The following is an 18,594-nucleotide window of genomic DNA, read 5'->3' on the forward strand; positions in this document are numbered from 1 at the left end:
AAGACCTCTCTCCTGCCTCTTACTTCTCCCCAGGCTTCCAGAACTCATTGGCCACCTTCAACAGTGACTTGATTCTTATGTTATATTCCCAACATTTAGATGGGCGCTATAGACCTCAATTCCCTAATTATTTTGCTTTGAATGTATAAATGGATAAGGAAAAAAAACATAGAGATTTCAGAGAAAATTCATGCCTTTTTAATGCCATTTTTAAAGATACTTTCATCACATTAGCAAAATAAAGCTGTTGATATTTTAAAATACTTTGAAAAGAAAGACCACAAAAAATTGTTTTAAGCCATCTAAAAGTCTACTTTCCTGATGCAAATGATAGTTAAGTAAGCAGTAGCCACATAATTTAAAGTCTGTTATGATGGTATTTTACTAACAGTCTGAAAAGCTATTATGCAAATATTTCTACCTCAAATTAATTACAGTTTTTAGTAGGTGAGGCTGACCTGCATTTTGCATGGACACATAGTCACATACCCACTAGTAATCAGAGGTTCCAAACTAGGAAGGGACCCATCCATCACCACCCTAGCTGCTTGGCACAGACAGCCTACGTATTTACCAATGCTTGCTGTCTGCACAGATAGAGACAGCAAAATTGCGGCCTTCTCCCAAATTCTTATGCTCCAGTTGCAAGCAGCAGCAAATTCATCTCTAAATGCTGATTGTCCAACACTGACCTTTTTAGTATGTAAATAGGTTATCTCCCTCCATGTAGTTCAGCCAACAGTATGTTCGGCTGCCGGTTCTGAAGCAAAACTTCACACCTTCCTTGAAAAGCCGGTATGTTTACAAATGTAGATGTTCTTTAAGGAAGGTGTCAGGTTGGACAAGGAGCATGTACCAAACAAACCCTGAAAACTCACTGCAGAAGTGTCCCCAAGCAAGTCTGTGGTCAAAGCCACAGTGTCGCCACGGGCTTTCCTGGGCAACAGGGAGTTAACGCGATGTGCTCATAGGGATTAAGACCTGAGCCAAAGCCCGGCTTTATTCTGAAAAAGAATCACTGCATCAATCAATTGGTTGTGTTTGCTGAAATAGCATGGACTTAGGAAAAAAAAAATCAGATCCGTGTCTCAAACGCTGGGTAAATCAATCACATATACTTTCCAAAATGTATAGGACTCTAAAAGGACACATTAATACATGTTGTTTTGGAGGTACAAAGATGTGGAGTGACGGTGATTAGATTTCCGTGATTCACAAATAAAGGCCGAAGGCATTACGAATGTAAAAGAACCATTGTGCTCTCCAGCAAGAACATTTTCCACATTGTATTCTGGAAGCAAATTGCCTTGGGTGCTGAGGGGTCCATCTGGAAATATATCGAAGGTTTGGTGGCCAGCATGGAACAGCACGGAGGTTCCTCTGAACACCGCTTCTCATGGTTCCCGGTCCTGGAAGATGGCACCCTTCGCTCAGTTCAAGTAACAAGATGGCCTTCAGGTTACAACTACCGGTAGGGAGCTCGAGCTGTATGTTGCGCGCTTGAACGCAGGCAAAAGCTGCCTGTGGTTTTTTGAGTTCAGTTAACTGTGCTTCTGTTAAATTGAATTATTTGTTTGAAGGGAGGTAAAAGCCAGATTTTTCAACGGATGAACAGGACTTAATGGGGAATATGTTCTATATGACAGAGTGAGTCCTCTCATGGCAGGGGGAAAGGTCTGCAACCAACTTGCTGGGTTGCCAGTTCCTTACCTGGCTTTGAGTTCTCATGGGTATACGGCTCTTGTCTGTTTACTTACAACCTCATGTTTTGGGAAATGCTTGCCAGAACTAGTTACATGCTGAGCTTGGATAATATTTTCACTATTATCAGCTTTATTTTATTTTTTTTAAATTTTATTCATTTATGAGAGAGAGAGAGAGAGAGAGAGAGAGAGAGAGAGAGAGAGAGACAGGCAGAGGGGGAAGCAGGCTCCACACAGGGAGCCCAACATGGGACTCGATCCTGGGTCTCCAGGATCAGGCCCTGGGCCAAAGACGGCACTAAACCACTGAGCCACCTGGGCTGCCCTATTATCAACTTTATAAAATGAGATGGAAAGCCTGAAAGTTGAGTTTTCAGGCTCAAATAGATATGAGGGAGGTTAAGGAGGGAGTCTGTGAGCAGGGAGTTTGGAATAACCAGTCTGCCAACTCAAAGGTACCACTGGAGTTGAGAACATGTATCGCCCAGAGCTGTTGGGGGGTGGGGAAGGAGAACGCACATAAGGGCGTGGTGTGGTCCCCAGTATATCATAACCATTCATTGAATGGTAAGTTCTACTCTAAATTTGATTCTAAGTTCCTTGAGGTCAGGATTGATGCTCTATAAAGGGATGATGCATATTTGAAATTAACATCTTGCAAGGCGAATTTTCTAGCAGTAACAAAAGAGAGGGAATGCGTTCTGGAGAGTGGTTGTCTTGCCTTCTTTGTACCATTTACCAGGTCCAATTTCTTCCAAAGCTGACGATTTGGGGGTGAGATTTTCATGTCTAGCTGAGAGAATGCTAAGAAGGGCTTGCCTCAGAGGACTATGGCATGGGGAGGAGGATAGGGTCCACATCAGCTTGCCTATTTGTGAATCCTAGTGCCCACATTGTTGCTGAGTGACTTAACTTCTCTGAATCAAGTTTTTTTTTTTTAATGGGATAATAAGACTTATATCTTACTGAGTTGTTGAGATTAGAGCAGTTCCTGGTACATAATGAGTACTCAATATATGCTTGGTATTACATTACTTTTTACAAACTACAAACAAGCTCAAAATGGAGTCATTTGTGTTCAGCCCTACATCAACAAAACAATACTTAATACATAACCTAATCCCAGTTTCAACCTCTCCCAGGAATGTAATCTTAGCCAGTCAGTCTAGAATTTCCTAGTGAGCATTTGTGAGGTAATCTGCCTGACAGATCCCTGCCATCCCCCAAAGGGCGACCTTACCCAAAACAATCTTCTCTTTTCTTATCCCTGCTCCTTTCTGCGTATAAAAATCTCCTGCTTTGTATATAGCTCCTCAGAGCTTTTTTCTATCTGCTAGACGGGATGCTGTTCAATTCACAAATGGTTAAATAAAGCCAGTGAGATCTTTAAAATTTAAAGTTGAATTTTGTTTTTTAATGTAAGATATAAAGATATTTTAAGTTCTAGTAATAACGAAAAATTGGACATAAAAAATTTCCAAAGCTAGTGTGGCTGGATATGCCTCAAGCCTATGAACGCTAAAATTCAGACTGAAACTCAGGATCTTTAGGCCTTGTTCAGATTTCACACCCAAGTGGTCCTGGAAAGACAGTGTAGTGGTCACCAAAATCATGTGCTGAATCCTAGTAGAAGGAAATGAACGTGGGATCCCTGGCCACTGCTGACGCCGGCTAGGGCATCCGTTGCCCAGGCACAACTGGTGCCAATGTGCAGCAACCGAGTAACACTGTTAAAATGCATTCAGCCTGCCAGCTTTGAAATTATGTGGCTCTTGACAGACTTTTAAAATGTGGGGGTGATTTGCATTATTTTAAATTCTGTGCATAAAATTAGACTTTTGAAAATATCCACTTAAAAATCTGCATACATTTTTATGAAATGTGAACACACAGATTTTAACTTTTTACCAAGCCCAGCACAGCTCATGTCACATTCGATATTCCCTGAATGTTTGCTAATAAATCAAAAAGCATAAGCCTATGATGAAGGTATTTATTTTCTTCAGAAACTATTATCAAATAAAAAGGATCAGATCATTTGGTCTGGCAGCTTTTTGAGTAAACAAACAGAGGCTTCTAGATTAGAAAAGGATGTCCACCATGAACACAAGATAGAAAGGGTCTTCCAAACTGGGTAACCTAGGTACTTAAGCCACTAGGCCCAGTGTCCATCTGACACTGCTGAGGGATATGGGATGCTTCCCAGTTACACTGCCTCGCCGCAGCAAAGATTCCTACCCAACCCCCCTAAAAGTCAGCCAAGAAAATTTAGCCTGCAAAAGGGGCCCTCCTACTAGAGGTTTTAATATTTTAATTAATCAAATTGCCTTTTACGTCGGAAGATGAAACACATGTATAATCCTGGCTTTGCCTCTAACACCAATGTGTGAGTGACAATAAAGAAAGCTATCCCTACACTTAAGACGTCTTTCCCTTTCCAGAAAACAGAGCTTGTAATACTTGTCACCTCAGTAGTTTGCCATTTGTAGAACAGTTTGGTTGTAAGAAGATCTTTGCTACTATTTTTCTCTCTCTGGGTGTTTGAGATTTATGAATTTAAAAATATATTCGATGTGTTTAATGATTTCAACCGAGGCAGTCTGAGATTTGGAGCACTTGCAAGTTCCCTTGGCCTGCATGTTCAGCTGCATGTCCAGCTCTAGGGTAAGAGAGGCACTAACTAGAGTACCAGGGGACTTGGCCATGGATCTGAATCCATTTAGCAGCACTCAGAGAGGCGGAAAGAAACAGTTTCATCTCCAAAAACATTACGTCATTAACTTTCTTGCAGAGGCAATACGTTGCTAGAACCCAGCAGACTCTCTGATGAGACATGAGTCTCAACGGCAAGTGCCATCTGCTCTTGATGAGGAAAACCCTAGCTGGGCCCTCTTCTCCAAGTCCTTGGGGACAGCCAGACTGGTCTGGTTGTGGATGCAGCGTGACTCAGGGCTGCCTCTCAGGTGTAATGACTAAACAGATGAATAACATGGTACAAGCATCTTCTGCTTCCCCATTCCACTGACTTCAAAGAGTCTAAAGGATTTCCAGACAAAAGGATTTTAATTCATCTGAAAATAACATGAACGTAGGTCCCTGATTTCTTCTCTGCCCCTCTTGTTCTTCCAATTTCTGCTCAACTCCCACAAAGGGAAAAAATCCTTTATGGAAATGTTCTTTAAAAATATGGCTGTTTCTTCACAAAAGCGCATGCCACAAAACTGCACCAAGTCATAAATGGTAACCAGAGGCTGCATGGCTGGGCCTCCAGTTATTTTTAATCCCACTAACTACAGAGACACATTCCACAAGCAACCTTCTCCTCAATGAAAGGAGTAGCAACTCTACTGTGTTCTTTGCTCTAAAAAGGAGGAAGTAAAAAATAAAATTGCAATGGGTCCCAATATCCAATTATGCTTTTCTCACTTACTGTACCATGACAGTCACCGACTGACTTTCCTCAATTTACCCAGCGCTTACTGGGAAGTTACTCTGCTTGCAGCACTGTGCTCCAGTCCTGGCCTCTGGGCGGGGGGGGGGGGGGGGGGGTGGCGGGGCGCGGCGCATGGAAATGTTCAGAATGGGCTTCACACTTGGCAACACTGTTTCTTCCCATGATCCCCTGGTTTCAGGTTTTGTTCTTAACAGGCTTAGGGTAGTCATGCTGTCTTGTCTTCTCTTGATTCGACCGGGTTGGATTCAGTCCCCTTCATTTCTGTTTGTTTACCTCCAGGTTCCTCAAACACAGAAGCGAAACACACAAGAGGAGACCGAACACCATCAGCGAGACAGCCACGCGATGCCTGCCTGGGGACACACACGAGCAGGCTTTGTTTCCCGCGGGCACTCGGCCCACGGCCGGTTCCTACCCGTAACTTCTCAGCTAGTAAATAAAACACGTGGGGTGGTTTGTTTGCTGTGCATGTTTGGTCTCTTCATAACCCTATTATTTAGAACCCATACACTTGGATCGGCAGAGTGCTTTAAGGTCCGGGTTATTTGTTCTTCTTCGTCACAAACATGTTTCTTCTCTACTGATTTTATACGAATGTGGGAGACAAAGCACAGAAATGTCGGAGACTACCAGAGACTTCCCAGGGAGCTTATCGATGGAATCAGAAGTGGAATGAAGAACGCTGCCTGTTCCAGATCTGTGTACTGTCCACAAAGCAGCCATGGCCACATGTGCAATGCGGAGTGTGCAAACTGAGATGTGCCACAAGTGTACAATGTGTCCTGAATTCTGATGACTTAGTACAAAAAAATTCGAGGGTAAGATATGCCCTTAATTTTTTTAAATCTTGATTTACAAGTTGAAATAGTATTTCAGATATATCAGGTTAAAGAAAATGCCATTCAAATGAACTTTTCTTGTTTCTTTTGTTATTTTAAACGTGGTTGCTAGAAAAGTTCCAGCTCGCATGCAGCTGGAGGTGTATTTCTATTGGACAGTGCAATCTGGAAGAATGCTGAGTTGTGGCTTCTCTCAAGATCTGTGCTAGGTGCAGGAAGGGTTGGGGGGCTGGAGTTAACGTGACTCATGTTGATGTGATGATGATGAAGCTCCAGGCAGCCTGCACCCCACCCAGCCACTGCCACCCTGATTGCGGAGGAAGGTAAGAGATTTGAGATTAAGGACAACCCACTCGGGTTGGCGAGTGCAGCTGGAGCTGGCTGCCTGAGCTCCCATCATGGCTCCACGGGTAAATGGCCGGGACACTGGACTTGCCCACTGGTCTGGCACATGCTCAGCGTCTACGGAGTTGGGTGAATAAATGACTGAATGAAGAAATGCAGGTATCAGGAAAGTAGGAATTGTCTTCATATACTACCAATGCAAAAAATGGCTCTCAAAACTAGATTAGGAACCACTCAGATTTAGAGCCGCTTTCTCTAAAATGTTGCCGCACACCTCCCAAATCACCAAATTCTCGAGGAGCCTGTGGTAACTCAGCTGCCCTTTTTCCTCACCAGCAGCTGGGTGCTGGGGGAGGATGGACACACACTCCCTACTGCCATTTTCTGAGGGTCCTCAATTCTCATGGGAAAGTCCAGCCTCCTCCGAGGCCCCACTTTGGGGCTTTATAATTCATCACCTCTGCTCAGAGCCAATGGGCTCCTCCTCAGCCTTGCTGCCTCTTCCAGTGAAAAGCCAGTGGCGCAGCTCCAGGTGCCTGCGCACTCCAGGCCTGCGCACCCCACTGGCCTTTCCGACACCCCCTGCATGCCCTCACCGTCGCGCCTCCGATGATGGAGAAGCAGCACTCCTTCCCGGCGGGCATCCAGCCCCACGGCCCACTGCTGGCCTTCTTCCCTACTGACTGAGCGTCTCCTCACAGCTCCTACTCAGTGGGCACCCAAACTATATCCACCCCCTGCCAGACACTGCCGTCTCCCATTTCTCCCCCGCATGTCTCTCTCCTCCCTGGGCCCTCCGCAGGAGCTGAAAGCCTGCTCCTTCCCCTTCAGCGGTGTCCCCATCTCCTCCGGTCCTCTGGGGGCTCCTCCTGCCCCCTCGCCTGCGGCCCATGGGATGCGGTCTTCCTGGTTTCTCCTGCCTTGCTGCCTTCACAAAGGCACCTTCTGACCAGTCTACAGTCAAACACAACTGGATCCTGATGGGAGTGGTCACTTCACAAGTGGCAAATACTACGAGCTTCCTACAATGAGACTCAGTCCTTTCCTCTGGGAAGGGATTTTATTCCCGAGGGCAGGATTTTAGCTCCTCCTTTTGACCCAGTAGCAGCAAACTCTCTCTTACGGGGTCTCCAATGCCAGGAGTCTATCCATCAGTTCCCAGATGCTAGGGTTCCCCACACAGAGGCCCTCAGCCCTCAGCAGGGGGGTGTCATGTCTTCTCAGGGCAGCTCCCACAAGACCCTCCCTACTGGCTACTGGCTACCCTGTACGGAAACTGTTTTCTTTGCAGTCTTGATTAGTGAAGTACATGCTCAAGGGCAGTCATTTCCGTGGGTAGCGCAGGTCTGACACATGGTACAGCAGAGTACAGGCGCTTAATACCTGATGTGACTGTTGAGCCATCTGAGGAATTTTACTGCAGAGACAAATAATGCAGTGGCAAACGCTAACTTGGTCTGCGCCAGTGAAAACAATGAATTTCCATCCTGTGGGCTCTCTTTTGCCAAATATGCTCATTACTGAAAAGGCTGAGTATTGTTTGTGATATAGGATCTAACTAACATCTCAATTTGATTCTTGAGAAGCAGAGATCCCCTGGTTTCATTTTAATAGAAAACACAGAAAAAATCCATATTAACTTTTGATATGTTAGTCACCCAATAAAAGAGTTCAGTGCAGCATACATTTGATGGCTAAAGCGTGACCTTTTCGTTTAATATCTGCTTCACACAGCTTGAGACATTATTAATTAACTCCTTTTGATTGATTACTATAACCCAATCACTCAGCATGTATTTTTTTTTTATCCTCTGTAAGACCATTTTCCTTCAATTGAATGAACACTGGCACCAAAGTGACCAAGAACTGGAGTCGCTCTTCTTAAAGTGGGCACCCCCTACCTGTTCACTTCCTACCCCTGCTCTCCACATGCAGTTATAAAAGAGTGAACCCTATTTGAGTTGGCATTCACAAAGGTGAAATGCCCTGCCCTGTTTATACCCCTGGCACAAAAGGAAACAGTACCGAGCATGAAGTAACAGTTTAATTTTATCTTAATTCCAGCAGTGGATGGTGTTGTTGGATTGAAAGGAGAGGCAAATGGATTTGGAGGCAGACCCTGCAAGTTGAGGGCAGGGCATGGGCACCAGCCCCTAGGGTGGTAGCATATGCGACCAGTGTCAGAGCCCAGGCATGTGTGTGTGCCAGGTTCTTAACTCCCTTGGCTATTTCTCAGCTCCAGCAATGAAGGGGTGAGGAGAAACGTCTAATAAGCTATTTATCTTAAAATCTTATATACAACTTGCCTCTGGGGCAGGGGGCAGACACCTATGTCATTTCTCTTTGTGTCCCCACCCTCCCACGTAGCATACTAGCTTAACACCTGGCATGGGGTAGGGGCTCAAGAACAAACAGTGTGCTGACAACTGGCAGGGCAGGTAGAAATTCTGAGGAGGGAGAACTATCCTGTTGACTGATGTAAAGTCACCATGTGCATGCCATGAGGAAACACCTCACTGGGTTTTGCTGCCTTTTTCTCTGCACTGCCCTTTTCCTAACTGCTGGACACACAGTCTGAGCAAAGAGTCCATGGCCACCCAACCTCAGAAAAGTCTCAGGTCAAAAAGTTCCTGAGGACTCCACAGATGCTCAGGCCCAGGGTGGAGCACAGCCAGCCCAGGGCACAGCACTGTGCTTGCCGGTTGGGAGCACCGATGACAAAGACAAAATGGCACCCGAGGGAATGAGCCCAAGGGTGACTGGTGCCACTGGGGGCTTCAGAGCCCTCTGCTGGCACCAGTCCAGACTTGGGGCTAGCTGGGAACCAAGGGGACAAACATTTGCCTGTTGCCTTCGCTGTTGGTTTTATTTTCCCCACATGACTTCATGGGGACAGTGCTATTAGCTCTCTTCTGCAGACAATACAAGGGTCTCAGGCACCCTAAGGAACTTGGCAAAGGATACTCAGCAGGCAATGGCAGGGTGGGGACGCTGAGCCCACCACACAGGGGCATTCCTTTCCTCTGATCCTTCGAGAGTGGGTTCTTTCTGTCGCTGCCGCTGCATTTCTGTATACAGGATTAGGGCAGATGTGACACTGAGAGGGCCTGCTCATTCTCTGGAAGACAGAGTTGCCTCTTCTGCAATAGGGGAAGCCTCTGTGCTCCAACACTAAGACAACAGATCTCCAGACAGATCTTTGGAAGTACTGTCGGCTTTATCTCAAAATAAACATGCTTCCGGAGAATCTACCTGGAAACTGTGTAGACCTGATCAAAGAAGCACTCTGAGCCTTGGGAAGGACAGGGATGGGAAGCTCAGCCTGGCAGGAGGGAAGAGGCAGCAGCCCCACAGTGAGTGAGCCCAGGTGCCCACCCACCTCGGCCTGGGAATCCAGCGCTGCTGCTCATCCCTTCCCAGCTCTGGCGAGGAAAGCTGCCTCCTTCCTTGGCAAGGAGCTCAGCACAGACGCTCCCTCCAGAGCAGTGCCAAGGGCTCCCCTCATGGAGGTGCTGACGTGTTCAGAGACAGCCTGACAAATCAGCCTGTGCACTCAGAGGTCCAAGCGACTGGTCTATGTGTCTGGGGAGCCAGCCTGTTTTCACAGGCTTCTCTGCACCCTGCCACCCTGTGGACGAGCTCTTCTCTTTTGAAAGTGGTCCTGGGGGAGCTCTTCCAGCCAGGACAGCCCTGAAGGCCAGGCAGTTTCCATCCTGAGGCACCTTCCGCCACCCCTCTCCCACTCTGGGAGACAGAGGAACTTGGCAGGAGCTAGCCTGCCCTAGTGAATCAAAACTGAGCGTGCCCCACCTCTTAGTTGTTTATCGTATCTTTTACGTGTGATCCTTTCTTTTGTTGAAAACACACTGACACATTAGTTTGTGGATTTCTTTTCACATTTCCCTTTTGGGCAAATCCAATGAGGAAGGAGCTTAGGGGATGTTTTCTTTTTTTAGGATTTGTACATATTTCCAATATATTCTCTGCTTTCAGAGAAGCCAGACACAGCAGTGTGCCCAGGAGAGGCTGCTGGTCATGTGGTCCTCATTCTGGTTCCCTCGGAAACACTAAAGTGAGGGCCAGAGAGGCAGGAATCGCTGGCAGCCACTGTCTGTAATGTCTGTCTCCTGTTGGCACCCATACCGGATTTCCCCACTACATGGCTTTCTGGTGGGGCTCCCCACCCATGTTCCTGGTTTTTCCCATTCCCACAAAGCATGTGTATGTCCTTACACTCTGTGGCATGAGCTGCCCTCACCCCTTTTGGGTCCTCGCCCTCCTTGGCCTGGGTCTCAACTGCCCATCCCAGGGGGCAGAGTGGACCATGAAAACTGGAAGACATACAGGCAAAACAGAAAATGATTTTAAGACTGGCTCTCCTAGGTATAAGAAGAAATTAGTTATCTTGGTATTTTATAGACTTCAGTCATTTCCTTAACAATTATTAGAAGTATAAGAAGAAACACTAAATTATACCAACATTAAAGAAAATCAACTTGTTCCGGAGAAGATAAAACATGAAATAACCCCTGTATTCTTCATTAAGTGATTCAAATTTTGTCAGAAACTGGGTATTAAGCCATATAAAAGCTGCTCTGTTCAGTCATCTATTTTTTGTCCCCAACCAACATCACTTGGTGCCAATATGAACAGATCATATATCTAACTTTTTCTAATTTGTTAGCTTCAAGAAAACAGAAAACTTTTACTGTTCTCAGGTTGTATATATGTGTGTGTGTTTTGGAAAGAAGTGAAAGGAAAAAAAAACTCCAAATATTTAGCTGGCAGGAACAAGTACCTGGCACAATTTAAAAACAAATTAGGAAGCAAAGAGATGATGAAGGAACCAGATCAGCCACTACAGTCTGCATTTCAACCTTCCTTTGAACACCGGGAATCTAGCCCACGGAGACGTCAACTTCCACCTGAGTGACACCTGTGCCTTCCTTTTCCTATGAAGGTTGCCCACCCCGCCTGCACCTTGGTCCTGTTGCCTGCCCGTTTCACATTCTCCCAAAGGCATGCTCCGTTAGTGCCTGCCTTGAGGAAGTTGCTCTGTCTCATTTGGTGGGCTCCTTCGCACTGTGTGGAAGTGGTTTCTCAGGTCCATGGAGCTGTGGACACAGTCGGGGGTAATTTCTTGATAATGTGTTAGCACAGGAGCTGAGAACAGGCAGGATAATCTGAAGCAGAGTCTCTGTCCCCTGAACATCACATTTTCCCATTAGAATTCCATGTGGAAGCACAGAACTAGAGGAACCACCAATAGAACCATTCAGGAGCCTGGGATACACTGGGTCTCCCCTATGCTATGGAAAATGCCCAGCACAGCCCAGCATGCTCTAATGGGCATGCCCCTAGAAAATACAGATTGAAAAATACATTCTTTGCCAATTTAAAAAGTAACCAGGATAAATTAAAGCTTAGAAGAATCAAGTTATGATCCTATTGTATTGACGGTATACATTTGCGGCAGATGCTACCATTACACATTCATACTACCTCGCAAAATGACACTCTCATTTCCATTTTCAAAAAAACCAACGAGATTGGATCAAAGCTAACACGTTTATCACATGCATGCTCAGAGGGCCAGGAAGGTGGTGGGATAAGAGACAGTATGATTTATCCTGGAATTGATGGACTATTAGTTCCCATTTATGTGAACATATAAAATGATGCAGAATTTAAGAATTATATTTTTTTTTTTACCAGTATTAGGAAATGCAACTAATAAGCAACTATTTCAGGCTAACTTCTATGTAACTACTTCAAACCTATCATATTAGAAATTCAGTTAACAACCAAGGGGCAATTGAAGAACTGGCTGAGGGCCCCAATACCTCGGCTGCAAGGTGATGATTTCCTCAGGTCTTTCACTCTGTAGGGAGACGGTAATATGAGAAGCTGACGGGACTTTGGTATGAGAGCTTCATAACAAACATTGCCCATCTTACAAGGAAACAGGCTGTCCTTAATTAAGGCCTTCAATTCCAACATGGAGGAAATGCCTTCCTTATACTTCCTCGTACGGGGAAATCTCTTTCTCAAGTAAATGATACTTGCCCACAAAACCATGCTTTGCACCTCCATTGAGAATGAAAATGCATTTGGAATCAGTGATTTTCTCTAAAAGGCTACTTTCCCCTTGAAGATCTTGTGAAAGTGCTGTCACTCAAACAAGGTGACATCTGAAGGGCCGAAGGCTTCAGGATTACTCTGTCACAAGAGACCTGCATTTCTGTTAATGAGTTAAGAGAAAAAGATGGTAACACCAACACCCGACACAATCACAAAATCTTGTTCTTAATTATCAACCACACAAGGCAAGCTGCTAATACCTGCGTGTTTGTGTGGGTGGGGTTTAAAAACCGCACAGGGGAAGAAGAGCCTTTTAATACAGCCTGTAATACACCCTGACTCAGGAAAGCTGTCACCACGCTCTCACAACTCTGTTTGTTGTAAGGGGTGATATTTAGGAACATTTTGCAGAGCTTCTCATAAACCATTCGAAAGAGAAAACATTTGAGAACAAGATTGAATGGCAGCTGAATACAGCGGTAGTGACGGAAAATGTGCCTGCAATAAATGAGAAACAGCAAGTTTCTGAGGCCAGACAATCCTTCCTGCCTCCCCAGTAACCTTGAATTTTTCAGGGAATGAGATTGACCCTCCATTCTCCAGTCTTCTTTTAGGGCTGATATCCTCATACTAAATATTCCTCAATTACACAGCGAGGCTGCATTGTGTCCAATTTCATTCTCACTTGGGAATAGCAAAGTCATCTTGAACTCTCTTCTGAGACTGCGAAATTTGAGTGTCAACCCGGGGGGGGGGTAATGGCAGGATAAATCATCATGGCTGTATTTCTGAAGTATGACAGGGCTGCTGAGGCCTGTCACTGAGCTACCTGATTCTAGAATACTGCCCGTTCAAATCTCGTGACAACTTATCTGTGTCCCCTAAAAATGGTTTCTCTTCAGTCATTTTTATGGCTTCCTCTTTTAAGTATTTTCCAATATGTTATTCAAAACTGAAGATGTTGAGGAATGACTACAACTCCAAGGAAAATGTTACACATACTTAATTATGTAACTGTAACAATGCAAGAAATCCTGGCTACAACTGAGTATTTGGGGGAAAATGCCTTTCCAAATATTTCAGTAGTTACTCCATTTCAGATTTTGAAAAGAAAAAGGGAGACTTCTGGGTAGCCCCTCACCCCTCATTTTCACTTATTATTTTACCAAAGGCAGCTCCTGCTGCTTGCATTCCCATTTCTCGGTGAGAAAATTAATGGATATGCTAAAATAATTTGCATGCAGAGTGAATCTGAACCTTGTTTCTGAATTATTTTTGGCCTCATGGATAACAATCTAAGTGACTTTAGGAGAACTTTAGGAGAATGATCTAGGTGACTTTAGGAGAACCTCAGAGGTGGTAAACACAGATAGGTGGAGATGACTGGCTGAAGTCATATTGGTCAGTTCTACATAGGGAAAAGGGAACTAGTTCCGTGGGCCTCAAACTGGGCTTCCTTGATGACTAGGAAAAGATCATTCTTAACTTTTCCTTTCCAAGAGCTCCAGATAATAGCACTATGGGAAAAGGAGGAACAATGTAATGAAAGCTTTTACCTGCTGGCTGGACCTAAGCAACCTATTTATAAACGCCTCTGAAATTGAAGTAGAAAGCTCTTACCTACTCAAAGTTCAAATGAGAGCACAAGGCAAACAGGTGAAGACACAAAGGCAAATCGCGGACTGGGATGCCAAAGACATAAGGGGTTGAGCCAAAGGCCATTGTGTGTCTGGTGATCCTGGGAGAATCAATGGGCAACTAGAAGATGGGCCTTAGCTAAGGCTGACCTGAAACAGCCCTTGAGGGAAGCTACTATTGGGGGTGGAGAATATATTATTAAACACGGAGCAAACTGTTCTGCTTGTTCTGTTCCTAGGACTAAAAGCCAACACTCTGTCCTTCTGTCTCCCCAAGCTGGTCCCACCTCACAAGGCCCCATGCAGTAGTCTCTGTGTGTTAGGTACTGTTTTAAGCTTTTATTTATTTATTTTTTATAATATGATTTTTTTCTAATTTTTTTTGTTTTTATTTATTTATGACAGGCACATAGTGAGAGAGAGAGAGAGGCAGAGACATAGGCAGAGGGTGAAGCAGGCTCCATGCACCGGGAGCCCGACGTGGGATTCGATCCTGCGTCTCCAGGATCGCGCCCTGGGCCAAAGGCAGGCGCTAAACCGCTGCGCCACCCAGGGATCCTGTTTTAAGCTTTTAAAGTGAGGAAAATGAGGCACAGAGAGGGAACAGAATTTGCCTAAGAAAATTCCTAAAAGTGGCAGAGTTGGGATCCATAATTAAGCTGTCTGGTTTCCTGGTCTGTGCTCTCAATCACTCTATGACACTGACTTTATTGAGCAATTTCTGCATGCTGAAGTTACTAGGGATATTGCCAGCACATAGGCAACACTTGGTCTGGAGATGGAGTACCGGAAGACGGTGTGCTGACGGAGCTCTTCACCTGCCTGGGAGGCGGTGGTTAGACCCAGAGGTGTGAGGTCCACCGAGCAGAATTTAGAGAACCCAGGGCCAGGTACTGAGTAGGGATGACGGAGATGGGTGCACACTGCAGATGGACACTGACACTGGGGGACTGGCTAACATGGTGGGCAGACTGTGTGGCTGGGGCCCAGGTAGCGCATGCTACTGGGGGTAAGAGAGGGACACAAGTTAGGAGTGACTCTGGGCATGCCTATCTGGGACCAGCCAGCAACCGAAGGGAGCAATGACGTGGTCTTGATTTAGGTATGCGATTAAGAGTGCCTGGTCAAAGAGAGTGAGCACTCCGTGCACTGCTGGGGGCAGCGGATTGATCTGAGAAGAAGAAGGGGCTGGAGACACTGAAGGAGGTACATACCTTTGATCTGTCCCGTCAGACCACAGGCCAGGAATACACACGAATGAGAACACCCTTCCCCGGTGAAGTCTTATGGAGGCTCAGCAGTGCAGTTCACATGCTCTGGTATTTGAGCTCTACCTCAGCTTTGTGGGACACTGTGGTCCCCGATATGCAGGGTGCCCAGGAACTTGTCAACAGTCACACAGCTAGTAAATGGCAGAGGCAGGGCTCAAACCAGCATCTGATTCCCATCTTGCTGCTTCTTCCATGAACTTAATGCTGTCTTCTCATCTCTACCGCGGCTCTAAGTCTCAGTGTTCGCATGCAATGCCATAAGACAAAGTAGCCTTTAATAAACTTTCCTTGGAAGCCTCTAGAGGAAGGTTTCATCTCCCTTCCTTGCCTCTGGTGGCTAAGTTTCTCTCTCTCTTTTTTTCTTTCTTTCCTAAACATTAGAATGTGCCCTTAAGCAAAGATTTAAAATAGGTACTATTAAAATCTGCTAAAAACAAAACGGGAGTTCTGTTCCAGAGTGTCCTATATGGGGAACTGCCTGAGTGTGTGCATCTGGCTGCGGTAACTGGCATGGCTCAGTGGAGGGAATCACAGATGTGGGTGACAGGGTCCCAAATCGGACTCCACTGTGCATTCTCTGTATATACTTCATCTAGATGTCCGACTTCCCAGAGCCTCACTCAGTCTTTCTAACTGGAAAATGGAGTTAATAACACAGGATTGTTTAGGGAATTAGATCACTTGTATGGGACAGCACTATGTAAATGTCAGGAATTACCCCTTCCTTGTCTCCTACTTTTCCTCCCAGGCCAGGGAGTGAGCAACTCCCAAATAAAAAAGTAAGTAGGGGGCATCTGGGGGGGGGCTCAGTCAGTTAAGCGTCTGCCTTCAGCTCAGGTAGTGATCTCAAGGTCCTGGGATCGAGTCCTGCGTCAGGCTCCTTGCTCACTAAGATGTCTGCTTCTCCCTCTCACCCTGGCCCTCACCCTTGCTTGTGCCCTCTTTCACTCTGTTCTTTCTCTCTCAAATAAATAAAGTCTTTAAAAAGAAAAACAGAAAAGAAAGAAAGAAAGAAAGAAAGAAAGAGAAAAAAGAAAGAAAGCGAGCAAGTAGGTATCTCCTCCTGTCAATGAGAAGGCTGGAACCATCTGTTTTCGATGCCTTTGAGATCCTGCTGCTTGGCTGGAGCCTATGGTCTAGCTCCGGCCTTAGGTAACCCGACTTCAAGGGGCCCTTGCACAGTAAATGCCACTGAACTCCTAAAAAGGCTCATGGTTGGGAAGGGTCATACCAAAAGGTATGCTCCTTTTGTTCAGTGGGTTCTGACTCCCACGGAGGAATGGAGGAATGAGAAGGTGCCAGGAAATGAGAAGAGGGACAACAGAACGGGGTAGGGGGCACTCTAAAATGGGTTTATTTCTCAAAAGTAGAATGAGATTTAAGCCTTAACAAAATCACATGCATCCTAATACCGGTCCACTGCCCTCCCTTGCTCAAGCCCCAACTGTCCACAAACCCAAGGAGAATGCAAATGTAACTGAAAACACCATGTCACTGCTTAGCTTCCCAGGGACAGGAAGAACACGAGCAAGCTATATTTTAGTTCCTGCTCTTTATTCTGTCTTTACATCCACCCATCATGGGCAGCATGGATAAATGAGACCCCCAACCTGCTCTGGGCATGACTGTCACCCCTATCTCCCTCTCCACCTTTGCCTGTGATCATAATAAATAACATTAGTCCATATGTGCCTCCTTACATCTCCCTCACTCAGACTGCCTGTTGGTAAAAATTCATAAAACCAAACAAAAATTACTAAAAGTAGGTTAGTGGAAAGGTGAGCGATAGAACTTCTGAAATAATTCTAAAAAGGGTGTATGATTTGGGGATTTAGCCAAGTGAACTGACAAACTGGGCCATTCAAATGTATTATACCAATATTTTCTCTGGCAAGAGACTGCTTGTTGGATTTGCATTCAGTTTCATGTTAGGATTTAATTCCTTATTTAAAAAAAATAGGAGAAAATTTTTCCATTAGCTGTATTTTACCAAGACCCAATTCCAAAGCCTGGCCAATGCATATTACAATCTATAATTAACCCTAATTACATTAAAATATCAAATCACTATAAGCTATTAGAAATAATGAAATTTCTTGCATAAAGTCATCTCATGAACTACTCTGGTGATTGTCAGACCCCTAATCAAGTGATTCTGTCCCAAACGGCAGAGATTCCACTCACCAGGCATCACAGATTATCAGCAAATCTGGGGACTGAGAAGGGGGAATGGTTTCATTAAAACAGCAGCATGAGCAGAACTTTCCCTCTAATGACATCATTGGATGAACACTTCCGTGCCATGAATGGTCAAATTCTGATAGTAATAAACATGATTTTAAAGTAATTAACAGGGATCTCTGGGTGGCTCAGTGGTTTAGCGCCTGCCTTCGGCTCAGGGCGTGATCTTGGGAGTCCCAGGAACGAGTCCCACATCAGGTTCCCTGCATAGAGCCTGCTTCTCTCTCTGTCTGTGTCTCTGCCTCTCTCTCTCTCTCATGAATAAATAAATAAAATCTTTAAAATAATAAAGTAATTAAGGCACAAATAGTATTTTGGACTTAATAGACAATGCAATAAAGTGATTGTATGATTGCTGAAGGGGCTCCGTATAATATATTCATAGTGCTTGCTGGTATCTTCCAAATTTCTGTTTTTGTAATAGGGAACACAAATTATATTTAGCTCAAGTCAGTGTTTGAATTCAAATCCTTAAAAGAAAAAATGTAGTTTCTATAAGGCATTTTAAAGCAATCTTGCTTATAGTACTCACTTGTTTAGCAAGCTCTTTTCCATAGATAAGGTAAATGATAGGCCACTAGACAAAACTCTCATAACATGTCGACTCACCAATGTCCAGAGTAATGAGACTTTATCAAATCCTTTCAATTTATGCACGTAGGCATATGTGTATATATCTATATATTTTTTCTGACTTTGGCATGTGTTTTGGTTTTATTTTGAAAGTAATATAAATGGACTACATCAGTGGGGCTCAAGTCAGATTAGGATCAGCTGTGGGAATTTTAAAATCTGGTAATGCCCAGACCAATTAAGTCAGGATTTCTGGGCAGTGCTGATGGGAAATGGGCACTGGTATTTTTATAAGTTCCTGTCACCAGGGTTGAGAATAATTATAATGTGGCAAACTCCATGAGGCTGGCTCACTCTGAGTACTTCTAGGTTTTAGCATAGGTTCTCAGATCCCACTGTCTCCAGGGGCCAGAGACATGGGTGGGGGCCATGGTGAACTAGAGAGCACGT

General features: G+C 44.9%; 1 protein-coding gene across 2 annotated transcripts in view; it reads right to left on the bottom strand.

Moving 5' to 3' along the window:
- Positions 1–18,594, bottom strand: part of L3MBTL4 (L3MBTL histone methyl-lysine binding protein 4) — a 442,980-nt gene that overhangs the window by 15,163 nt on the left and 409,223 nt on the right. The window lies entirely within an intron of this gene.

The sequence above is a fragment of the Nyctereutes procyonoides genome, unplaced genomic scaffold (assembly GCF_905146905.1).
Source record: "Nyctereutes procyonoides isolate TBG_1078 unplaced genomic scaffold, NYPRO_anot_genome, whole genome shotgun sequence".
Classification (NCBI taxonomy): domain Eukaryota; kingdom Metazoa; phylum Chordata; class Mammalia; order Carnivora; family Canidae; genus Nyctereutes; species Nyctereutes procyonoides.